The sequence below is a fragment of the Rattus norvegicus genome, chromosome 2, assembly GCF_036323735.1.
Source record: "Rattus norvegicus strain BN/NHsdMcwi chromosome 2, GRCr8, whole genome shotgun sequence".
Classification (NCBI taxonomy): Eukaryota; Metazoa; Chordata; class Mammalia; order Rodentia; family Muridae; genus Rattus; species Rattus norvegicus.
The window spans coordinates 41,944,978-41,958,090 of record NC_086020.1 but is presented as its reverse complement, the minus strand read 5'-3'; the positions used below and the strand labels follow the sequence as shown (position 1 = coordinate 41,958,090).

The following is a 13,113-nucleotide window of genomic DNA, read 5'->3' as shown; positions in this document are numbered from 1 at the left end:
CACAGGTGGGGCAGGCACAAGATAGAAGGAGGTCTGTCATTGGACGGGAAGGAAGGATGGGCGGGAGAAAAGTTTGAGGAGGAGGAGACTGGAACAGAGAGATGAGGAGAGAGAGGAGATTCTGCTCTGTGTATTTACAGGTTGTTATTAATGTTCTCAAGGGATGGATAGTACTGGGCTTTGTATGTTTAAGTGGGCAATTATATCTTATCAATTAGATCTAAGATTATTGTGTTGTGTGTTCTTTTATGTGAGGGTTTGAGTGTAAGAAAGTGTGTGGCAACTGGAGACAGTGGGCCACCACGGCGAGGTTTCCACCAAGATATCTAGCAGATACCCTGGGGCACCGTGGTGCAGACCTAGGGGGATAAAAGACACCGATACTTTTTTTATTTTTTATATTTTACAACAACACTCAAAGGGCCAGGAGTAGAAGATAGAGCATAAGTGTCCGTCCACTTAAGCCTGTATTTAAGAACTTCTATACATAAGTCCCATTAGAGTGGGTCTCCTGAGTCATCTCACAGGGACAGTGATGAACCATAAGGACGTTCCCAGAAGCCAGAGCAGATGTGGTTGGCCTCAGTGCTGCTGTTACTTCAGGTCTCCCAAATCAGAGTCATTGCTAGAGAATAAATGAAAGAGCTTCCAAGGGAGACATTCATGACTTTATGACTGCAAAGTAAAACTTATTTTAGGAAATAGACTATAAAGGGGTCAACATCCCTGTTCCCAGAACTAGACATTTTCAAAACATGATCTCTAAGGCTCTTCAAGAACCTACGAAGTGGGTGAGTCTCAACAGCACTTGAAAACACAGGAATGTACCCATTTCTGGGGTCAGGTTAGCAAGTAATGACAGTAGTCCCGCAAATCCATGCCACACAGTAGGTAGCATAGAATTAAATACATAGTACATTCTCAATAAATGATCATTAGACTAAGGAATCAATGCACTGATCAGTAAATTATATATGTATATCCAAGTTAATAAAACACTAATGCAAAAATAGATTAAAAACAAAAGCATAGTTAGAAGAAGTCTCTTGGACTCTTCTGAACAACAACCTAGAAAGAGGTTTTCCATGCCTGGCACTAGAGTTTTTATTTGATAGTCTATAGATTTGTAGGCAATGTCACCCCATGTGGCATAAATTCATTTAATACACACACACATATATATGCACATTGTATGTAGACATGTATGCAAATATGCAAACATATATATATATATGGAGAGAGAGTGAGAGAGAGACTTATATATGTGCAACTTTAACTAAACATAAAATAGTATGGTTCTCTATGGCATTTTCAAACATCCTTAGTGTCATTTTCTCTACCACCTTCCTTATTGCTCTATCCATCTGTGTTTCCCTCATTCCCCCTTCCCAAGTAAGCCTCCCCCCCTTTTTTATTTTCCCCTTCATAGCAACTGTGCCCTACTACTTCCCTCCCCTAGAGCCCCTTCTCTTCCTGACCCGTGGCTACATTTTACTTTTCTGGTATCATCTGTAATCCTAGGTGATAGACACACACATAGAGATCCAAAGCTAAGGATCCAGAAATAAGAGAGAACCTACAACATTAGGTTGTGGACTATTGCTGTTGCCCCTGGTTTCTTCCAAGAAGCTAAAGGTAAGACTCTTTTGCTGAAGACACCAAGTATCTGAGACAGAGAACTTGGAGGAACTGAGTTGTAATTGACCAGGAAACCTTTTCCCTGAGATTTAGTGTAGGAGAAGCTATACATGTTGCCAAGGGAGAGAAACAATCAACAGTCCTGTGAAGCTGTAATGTCTGCTAATGGCAACAACAAGCTCGGCATACTATCCCTCAAGGTGCCATAGTGGCACTTACAACATTGGGAACAACAGCCATCTAATTAGACTTAAGAAATTAATACTTGGTACTGTAAAATGAGCGTACTATAAAACTGTGGGTGGCTGGTGAGGCCATGGACCCTGGTAGAATAATCCATACTCTCTCACTATTTCCCTACACTAGAAATTTCCAACTGTGTTCTAAATAGTTACCCTTATGCCCTGAAGTAAGTATAGCTCTCACTCTTTATTGAAGAAGCTTGGTTTAAGAGCAGAGATCATTACAGAACATACCACCTCGTTAAAATGCAGAGACTAACTGACTATAAGTTTCCAAGTCCTATTTGCTACATCTACAGCACAACTATACACATAAGGCTCTGGGAATAGCTGTGGAAGAGGGATCAGTATGATCATAAGAGTCAGGAAGCAAGCCCAGGAAAGACCATCTATTGGAAGATAGTGTCGTGTGTGTGTGTGTGTGTGTGTGTGTGTGTGTGTGTGTGCGTGTGTGTGTATGTGTGTCACAAAGTCATGCCCAAGAAATCTCAACAATACTATTATCTAAACAAGACCTAAAGATGATAAAGCTAATGGGTATGCCAATGTGGGTGGAGGAATGTTCACAAGGCTTAGCACTCAGAAGAGTTACAGACATTTAATGGTTGCAGAGAGTGAAGAACTACTATCACCCCAGAATGATCCTCCTGATAGGTTAACCAATCCCCAGAGGTCAGTACTAAATGCATATAAGCAACATTAAATGATCTCAGCAGGATGTATTTATAAATGTATACACACAAAACACACACACAAATGTACATACGTGCATGTGCGCACACAAGTGTGTGTGTGTGTGTGTGCTATTATTAAAGAATAATAGATCATGAATTTAAGAAGGCATGGGAGATATTGGAGAGAGGAGGGAGGAAAGTAATATAAATACAGTATTTATAAATAAAATCTTCAATGCAAAAATCAAAAGGAATAAAATCATAACTAAATAAATCAATGGTAATTCTAAATAAGAGAGATAAAATCATCTTCTGATAGGCAACTTACCCTCGTGGTCTGGATTTATTTTTGTTGCTGTGATAAAATACCCTGACCAAAGGCAACTTTGAAGAGGAAGGGGTTTGTTTAGTTCACGACCCCAGTCTATAGTCTGTGATTGCCCAGAAGTCAAAGCAACAACTGAAAGCATCATAACCACACTTAAAACCAGAAAAAGAATAAATCCATGGATGCTTCCTCCCTTGCTTGCCTAGCACTGAACTCATTTCCTTTACTCTTAAACAGCCCCGAGCCAGCCTATGATATGGTACACGCCACAGTCAGTTCAGTAACCACTAAGAGAATCTCCCACAGACATGCCCATAAGACTCAACCTGATCTGGACAACTCCATATTATGACCCAGGTGATTTTAGATTGCATCACATTTATAATTAAAAATAAACCAACCTACCCTCTATACTCTGATAAATCAGTGTCCCAAACAAGCAGGTAAGCACTAGGTGGATGTCATTAATTCTTACCACAGTTGTACTTTGAGACCTGACATTTGTCATGAAGGCCATGCCCAAGGAGGTTTGGGTTCAAACTCCATGTGCCATTTAAGCTCTTTTAACTGCCTAGGATGAGACCATAAAGTTTATGTTCCCCTCAAGATAGTAGTCATCAAAATTTAAGATTGCAGCTGACTTATCAATATCCTTGAGTGATGTCTTCAAGCATAACACCAAACTACAGAAACACAACAGAAACATAGCATGAGTTACAGAGTTTAACGACTACTGCAGTAGCATGTCTTAGACCATACTAATTAATGGAATGAACAAAACCCCAAGATTCTGAAATTTCTTCAAAATGGAATGAACTAGGACTGAACCCCAGTACATACTGATAGTTACTAGTTTTCCCCTCTCCTAATCACAATACTATGTCCTTATCTGTCAACACCCTTGCTCTCATCTGGCTGTCCCCCATCAACACCCTTCTCTGACAGGCTTAATAATTTACAAGCATATAAAACCCTGCTCCAGTTGACAATTTCAGCTATGCTTGGAGCAGAGTGGAGAGAAGGAAAATATATCTCATAAGTATGTAACACATTTCTTATTAGAGCTATGTTATTATTGTCAATAGGTTGCATTTTACAGAAATCTATATTGTTGTTTCCATGTGGTAAAAAATAAAAATGATGTCTTGTTCCTTAATAGATCATTTATTGCATTAATTCAAATTTCATCAACTCTGTGGAGCATCTCCTATCCATCATGGCTTAGGATAGACATAAATATTTTTTCTTGTTTTCTTGCTTTGTATTTAAAGATTAATTCTGTTGGCCTTGTCCCTGATGAGTCATCCATAAATAAACACATGAACCATTACACTGTAGCTTGGTATATGGGAAAGGTTCCTCCTTTTTAAAGATTGGTTTTGCCTGTAATTGTGTGGTTTGGGAGGGCGTATACATTTGTGTGTGCTGGAGCCTCTGGAGTCCAAAGAAGCCATAAGATTTGAAGTTGCAGCCACATGCAGTCGCAGGCTACCCAGTATGGATGCTGGGAACCGACCTCCAGTCTTCAGCCGGTCACATAGCAAGTGCTCTGATCCAGTGGAACAACTCGCTAATCTGAGGAGTTCTTTTTTAAAGACTGGAGGACTCACAGAGACTGTGGCAGCATGCACAAGGCTTGCACAGGTTCAAACCAATATGAGGTCCCAGCACTGAGAAGTAGAAATAGGCACAGGCTTCCATTCCTAACCAAGAAGCTATCTGCAATCGATACCCACTGGTAAAGAATGGAGTCTTACTGGACATTTTAACCACACTTCAAGGTAGACTTCATGCCCAGGAGTAGCTGGCCAGCACAAAAAGAACTTAACGGTATTTTTTTAGACCTTTTATATCCGTTTGCTTTGTTTGGGAGTTATTTGTTTATTTGTTTATTTTGTCTTATTGGGATTTTATATTTTGGGATTTTCTTAATGATTGTATTTTTCTTGGGTTTTTTTGTTTGCTTGCTTATTTTTTAGGGAGAAAATAACATAAAGATGGGTGGGTAGAAAGGTAGGGACTATCTGGGAAGGATTGAAGAATGGGGAAACATGATCAAAATATATTATATGAAAATTCTTTCCCAAGGAAAAGAAAAGAAGACTCTCTCATTGTGCATGCATGTGTGTGAGCACGCAGAATCTGCAACTCTGGTGATTTGGCTAGACTGGCCAGCTGGCAAGCTGCAATTGGCAGGTTTCTCTCATAAATGAAATGCTTTCTGTTGGAAATGCATTGCCAGTCAAGCAGAGAGTCCAAAGCAAACTTGAAGTCTGCCATGGTCTGTAAAACAGTGTCACCAGCCTTTCATTCTTGTTACAATTACAATGATAAAGCTTTGGGTATGCATGATTTACACAGAGTATAGGACTGCCAAGTGACAGCAGCCTGATTTTCATTTGTCTGTATTTAATTATTTTTAAGGCCACTTCTCAGATCACAGGACTTATCCCGAAGTCCATATCTTTCCTTAGGTCCTCACTACCTCATAACCCTTGTCCCATCATCCCTGACAAATAACAAAACCACCTTCCAATCAAGAGGAAAACTGAGTGCAAGGCAGACATAATGTAACCAATTCAACAAATTTTTTCTCTATCCTGGGAACCCAGTGTTCTACCCGTGCTAGTCAAGTGCTCCAGGACTGCACTACATCGTCTAGCCTTCAAAATATATTTCTAAATATCAACTTAATTTCAGGTGCTGTAGCTGATTTTTGAAAATAATAATAAGTATAAGAAAGGAAGGTGTGTGTTCTCATGTATACATATGTGTAAATGTGTATATGTATCCATGGAGTGGGTATATACATGCATTGTGGGCAAGTCTACAGCCTGCAACTCTCTGCTACACCAGCTAGGCTAGCCATCTGGCAAGTTGCAGATACCCTCCTGACTCTGCCTCCCCAGTGCTCCAATTGCATGCATGCTCCATGCTGTCCTGTCTGCCTTTCTAATATGGGTGTCTGGTATCAAACTCAGGCCCTCACGCTCATGTGTTGAGTTTACAGTCTGGGCTAGATCCTCAGCCCCAGACAGCAGAGAAAAGTGTACTGAGACTGTTGGTTTCTATAAAACCTCAGAAATGTTATGAGAATATGTTTTTGTTTTAATCCCAGGTGTGGGATATGGGGCTGCTTCAGATCGTCCACAGCAGCTGACTATGATTTGTCTTGTGCTCTGGCAGGGGTGTGATTCTGCCAGCTAAAGATAGTTTACGTTTAGAATTCTGGGGGATTTTTGAGAGAGTATATAAATGCCAGAACCTGGAGAGGCTGCAGAAGCTGCTGCTCTCACTGCTGCTGTCCCCATTGCTGCCTTAGCAGCTGCTGATCCCTGTTGCTTCTTGTCCCAGCTGCTTGCTGCATTTGCTGTTTTGCTGTTTTTGCTGCTTTTGCTGTTTTCTGGATTGCTGACTGGAGATATCCTGACAACAAAGATCAAACTCGCCCCTAGGAACTCTGGCACCACTAATCAGCAGGAAATCATCTAAAGAGATTTATGTCACCCTTTTCTCTCTAACCTTTCTCTCACCTACCTCATGTTGGGTTGGGGGGTTGGGAGGGATTGGGGTGGAGAAGAATGGTAGGTGAAAGAACCTGATAAAGTAGCCAAAATGTAAGGTTACAGAAAGGTTCTACTCTCCCAAAGCTTATGTTCTGATGAGAAGCAGATACAAGATTAGATCATATTAAGACTTCTAAGAAGACAAAAGGGAGTGTTAGAATTCACTGAGATCAAGGACACCAAAAGAGACCTCTCTTAAGAAGACTTCAGAGAAAGCCAACAAGGAAGCTGAAGTGATGAAGAGCTTAGCCTAGTAGGAAAGGGGGGAGCGGGGAGGGTCAGAGAAAGAGGAGAAGGAAGGCAGAGGCAGCTCAAAGTGAACCACATACTTCAAGGTGAGTACTTGTTCCAAATCCAGTAAGTAGCCATTGATTAGCATTACATAGGAAAATGGCATCAACTTAGAGCTGGGAAGTATTGCCCCAAACATCAAGCAGAACTGCTCAGACCTCTACTTTGTTATTCCATCAGGAAAGCACAGAAAGATCTTTCTGAGTTTTGAGCAGGGAACCCCAGATTCCCAGGCTCTCATCTGGTGCCAATGCTCAGATTTGCTGCTATCAAAACCACCCGTACTACAAGCACTTACCAGTTAGAAAGGGCACCCACACTACTGCCCAACGAGCTACTAGTTCCTGTCCAAGATAAGTATTAGCTAAGCCAGGATCTATCAGAAAACAACTGTCAATTCCTCTACAGAAAAGGAAAGGAAATCTGAAGAGGAGAAACTGAGAATTTCATCACCAATGGTCTGGCAATTCCATGGGTTCTTATGTAACTTCTCCAGCAAGGTACTGGAAACATTATCAGCTCTATGGTAAACTATTTTATTAGTAGTATCAAAATACAATGTAAAATATCAAACATTAAATGCTATTATAAACTACTGTAAAACTTTGTGACATATTTCATTCTGACACTAATAGACTTTTGTAAAATTTTAAAGGGTTTTCTTGCATGGAATCAGTAAAATGTCTTTTTTTCTTAAGCAAAACAAAACAAAACAAAAGCCTTTATGAACTCTACATTTGCCATTTCCATGAGGTGGCAGCTTGATTAAAATTTGCCTAAACATGCTTTCAACCTGGCAGGGACCCATTAGTGTTCAGTTACTGAATTAGGTGGCTCTTCTATGAAAAAGGTTCTCATGTCTTCAGACTAAAGCCATTTCACACAACCCAATATTTAAACTTAGCATTCACAGAAGGGCCTTTCCCCCCAAAAGCAGAAACATGAAATCGCTTCCCTCTCTGTTCTTCAATGCCAATCTCAGACCCTTTAACCAACCTATCAATGGCCACCCTATGAAGTCTTGAGAGGCTTGTAGGCTTGCTTCGGAAGACTTTGAAATTACCCAAAGCTGTGGCTACTGTACCCTGTCCAAGTGATGCAGTTAGACTATGCTCCAACAACAGAAGGGTGAAGAGATCACAATTAGAGAAGTGATCCTCGGGGATATTGATGTAGGAATATATATCTAAGAATACAAACATATGCATGCACGTATATATACACGCACACACAGACAGATACAAGTGCTAGAAAAGTGGTCACTAATTGGAAACATCATATCCTCACTTTGGAATGTAGCAAGAAGGCATTTAGCATTTTTAAACATTTGAGTCGTATCTTAATATTTATTAATTAGGATATTTCCAGCTTCTTTTTTAAATGTCCAAGGGACCCTGGAACTTCACACTTTTTTTTGAGACAAGGTCTCTCTGTGTAACAGTCCTGGCTATACTGGAACTAACTCTGTAGACCAGGCTGGCTTCAAACTCATGAAGATCCACCTTGCTTTGACTCCCAAGTGCTGGGACTGGGATTAAAGTCTTGTGCCACTACTACCAGGCTCATACTTGCTTTTCTGGAAAAAAAATCCCCTCAGGCATAGTAGCATTCCTTCCCTATAGATGATTGATCCCTCTCTGCATCACTGGTAGACAATAATGGCCTTCCCAATGCAAGATCTCTTTGATGCTGATGGATCAAGATTTCCCAACTGATAAAGTTATACCGTAGAACTGCTCAGATTCCAGAACTTCTAGAACTTTCCATTCTTCAGATTTAAGGAATCAAGCACAGCCTTAAGTAGCTCAGGCTATCAAAGAATATGGCCACTTCTACAACTCCAGATCCTATCATAATTTCTTCCTTCCCTGTACCAAAACACCAACAAGAACTTAAGGACCTAAGTGGTCAAGGAGCCCCAAAGCCTTTGAGACACACAATTCCCTCCCCATGAATCCCTTTCCCCTGGCTTAGGCCTAACGATCTTTCTTCTACTTTTCAAGCTTACAGGTCTAAGTTCTTTATGTCTGTGAGATACCAAACAATGTGGTATACATTTTCTTTAAAGTATAACCTTAAAAATTGCAAAAGGATGAAAGAACATGGTATATACAAAATATCTTCTAGTGGTGACCGTTGCTGCCTGTCATACATGACATACTCGGGTAAAGTATAGAGTGTTCCTACTAATTTGGAAAAATCTCCAGACTGCCATCAGAAGCATTTATCAACTAGGTAAGTACATGAAGCAGTGTACTAATCGTATCTCAACCTGATCATAGTGCCAAAGGTCTTAGAAGCAACCGACTACTTGCTTGCTCTTTGAGCATCTTTGTGTAAAGCAGGAAAAAGTGCCAGTTCTTTGGGGTTAACGTGGGCTCCCAATACAGTAAGCAGTTCAGTTAATTGAATATGTTTGCCTTTCTACTTCTATTATCCCCTACAGCCAAATCTACTGTTCAATGAATGATCGGCATGAATATATGCAAGCACACAGTCCAGGAAGCAGACTTTAAGCCCAATGCAAATGAAATAAAGAGTTCTAGGAAATTCAACCAAGAGGATGTCCCTGACAAGATAAGAAATAAAAAGAAAAAACATAAAAGCTTGTTTTATGTTGTTTTGTTGTTGTTGACGACTATTGGGTTTTTTAATCTCTTGAAAAAGGACAACTTGATGACTATCATATAAGACCAAGAGAGGTGAAAAGGGAATCTGAGCCTCAAGCCCTCATTTTAATCTCTAAAATCATTTTGTCCTGCAGCACATGTCTCTCAGATGAGTAGATATACAAAACAAATCAATTCCTCATTTGCTGGGTGATAAAAATAGTTGATAAAAGTTTCTGTGTTGACATACGCTTACACTGAATAAAAAATTTAAAAATATATTTTCTTTCTTTCCCTCACTAGCTAAATAACACACCCCAGACTATCCTTTCTGTTATCTTAGCAGAATGTAACTTTCAACGTACTGTCCCAGTCTTTCTGACCTGCCATTTCCTCTCTTCTGTCTTGGGTTAAATGTCTTGCTCCCTCTCCTTCTCAGGACCTGGAAAGCCTGGCTGTTCAATGGGAGGTCGATGCCCTGGCTCCCTGTGCTCACTCTTACGGTCTTCCATGATATTTGAATCTGAAGGATAAACACTTAACACCAAATTTTCTCCTGGCCCATTGAAAATACATATGTCAAGTGCCCTTCGACTCTGTAGGAGGGATGAGTAGAGCCTCCAGCCCCTGACATGACCCTGTGCTTCCGCTTAGGAACATTAGTAGTTCTGCTCTGCCCTATAATGAGAAAAAGCTATCCCAGTTCTCTGTAGAGAAAGTGTTTCAAGTTATGTATGTCATTGCTGGGAGATTTGGGGAGAGGTGAGCATATGGATAATGAGTATGAAAAGAATTTTATGGAGTGAGATTCATTTTGTCCACTCAAAATATTTTTTTATCTTAAGTCATTTTCTGATTTTTTTTCCCAAGCTGCAATATTTTAAAACTGGTAAAGGCAGCATGCACACGATATGATCTCTTCTCCAGAATGAGCACAATGATAATAAAGTTTTCCTTACATAAATACCAAGGGCAGTGAGCTCTTCTGAGGACTAAGGGCTCACACTCTGCACTTGACAGGTGACAGGGGTGTGGCTTCACCTTTCTCCGAAAGTCATTGCCATTAGACAGGATTGTCACTGTGGCCTGTAGGACACTGCATGAAAGACTGATTAGGACCATTCTGACAGGTGCAGAGTCTGGATGGCATGACAATGTTTTCTGGGTCCTATGTCAGGAGAGAGAAAGAGAAAATGGTAGGAAGACCATGAAATGGGATCACCACTAGCCCCTTTTGGCACTGATGAGGAACTGCTCTCACTGGTCCTTGCTTCCTGCCATGGGAATGGAAGGGAAATCTTTTGATTTTGGAAAAGAAACAAAGTAAGTTTATCATGTCTCAACAGGCAACAAGTCTCCATTGCTTACATTCCTCTCCCTCCCTCCCTCCCTCCCTCTCCCCTCCCTCCCTCCCTCCTTTCCTTTCTATGCTGCCCCAGACTTCTCCGTTTTTCTGTGCCTTCCCCCCTTTTTCTTCTATGTATTTGTGCTACCTTCATCTCACACTTCCTTCCACTCTGACTACCAGTCTGAGAGTGCAAGGGCCACTCCCTTCTTGTAAAGCCCCTGGGATGGCCCTGCTGCTTTTGTCCATGCTGGAATGCAGGGAAATGGGGGGAGACCAGTGGACACTGCACCCCAAGGCAGCTCACGATCCTCTTCGGACTTCCCCCATCAGTTCAGAACCCACAGAAAGATGAGACTGTGATTAAACTCCTAGGATTCCCAGCAGCGTGTAAATCTGAGAGCAGAGTACATGGACAGAGCAGACAGTCAGCTGACCAGAGTGCCCAGCAGGAGGTGGGCAGGACACAGATGGGCAAGACAGAACAGGGCAGCAGAGTGAAGCCTGGAGATAAGCAAGCAATAGAAATCCCACTGTAACCTAGATCAAGCCATTGCCACTAGAGAAACAAGAACCCTAGGCTCAGTGACACTGAGATTTACCTGTTCAGCCATGAGACCCCAGGAAATAAAGTCCTACTCTAAAATAGATCAGGATAGGACCAAGATCATATAAGACTTGGGGTAAAGGAAGTGAATATGAAAAGCCAACAGAGAAGAGAAGAAAAATCAGACCAGACATGAGCAGAATCTCTGTATTTTAGAAATGGTCTCTTGTGGCTTTTCATCAGGATTTCCTTTAAATTATTACTATTATTTTACTTATCATTGTGCATTTGAGTGCACAGTGTACCACAGCACTCTTGTGGATGTCAGAGGACAATGTCATGGTGATCTCTACTTCCACCTAAATTTAAGTAGGTTGCAGGAATCAAAGGCAGGTCACCAGAATTATGCAGAAAGATTCTCTACCCACTGAGTTATCTTGTCAACCTCTCAGAGGCTTTTACTAGAGAAGAACCAGAAAGCAGTACCCAGAACCTGACCTTCTGTATCCTTGAATGGTTTTCATCATCAAGCTTTATGACTCTCATTCCTACTGAGGTCCATGTTGGTCAATTAATGACTCTATAAAGTCTTAAGTTAACAATCTCCTACGGGGTCCATTCTAGTAAGGATTTATTAATGCTTAGTGAGAAAGATGGGAAAACAACATCCAGAGAAGAGCTCTCCTAAGACCAATTCCCATCTAGGAGGCGCAAGGCAGGGTTGACATACATTCCAGTCTACCCAAGACAGTGAGTGCCCTAGAGTAATTATTAACAACATCCTTTGCTATTCACAAAAGGTCTTGATTTGCATGTTGAATTATACAGTCTCTTGCTATGTGCCCTGTAATAAGTAACACATAGCAAATTTTAACTGTAATTCATTATAGGTGTCTTAAAAACATGTCATTGACTATGTTTAATGCAACATTTAGAACTGAGGGAAAGTCATAAGTGAAATTACTTAGAAACTATCTTCATGAAATCTGAGACAGGTAAGGATAGGCAAGAATACAAATAATACTGGTGATAGGCAGTAAAATGAAAGAAAACTCAAGCTTAAATTTAATTTCCATTCTCCTTGTGAGCAATGCTTGTGAGACTTGATCAACAATGACATTTGGAAAACAATCTTGGAAATAATCCTTTAAGAACAGTCTTTACTGTTTGATCCATAAGAAAAAAAAACTCCTTCCAAAGACAAGGACCCCAAATAGAGTTGTCTGAGTTCATGAGGAACAGACACAGAATTACTAGCAGCCTTGTTACAACAAGAAGCTACGTGTATTTAATTACCTGATATTCACCCTCTACTTCTGCAACCTTGGCATCTCTAACTTCCCCCAGTCTTCCTTTATCCATACAATCAGGGTCATGTCCAATTTTCCCAGCTATCCTCACCAGCAACTTATTCAATGACCTCTCATGGTCCTGTGCTCCCACCAAAGCCTTGTTCTTTTCTTCTCACACTTCTCTATTCAACCATGTATAGGCATGTGCATATATCAGTACATTTCCAAAATCTTAATGCACATAGATAACAAAATATTGAAAATGAGAACATTATCCATTCTGGAAGGCAACCACCATCCTGACCTGTAACACCAAAGGTTTGGAGCTATACTTTTCTATGAAGAAAATCGCACTCATGGTCACCTTTGTTTGCAGCTTCTCTGCCAACCTTAGTCACAAGCCTCATCCCTTCAGTGCTTGACCAGCTCGTTCTTCTTAATTTTGTGTTTAATCGTTGTAACTACATCATTAAGTCATGCTTTGTTTTCTCTTTTCTATTACAAAGACTGCCATATTTGTATGATGCTCAAAGATGAACACTATTGCATTTCTTCTGCTGTACAGATATACACATTTCTCC

General features: G+C 40.7%; 1 protein-coding gene across 4 annotated transcripts in view; it reads right to left on the bottom strand.

Annotated features, from left to right (window-relative positions):
- Pde4d (phosphodiesterase 4D) overlaps positions 1-13,113 on the bottom strand; it is a 1,514,231-nt gene that overhangs the window by 1,304,477 nt on the left and 196,641 nt on the right. The window lies entirely within an intron of this gene.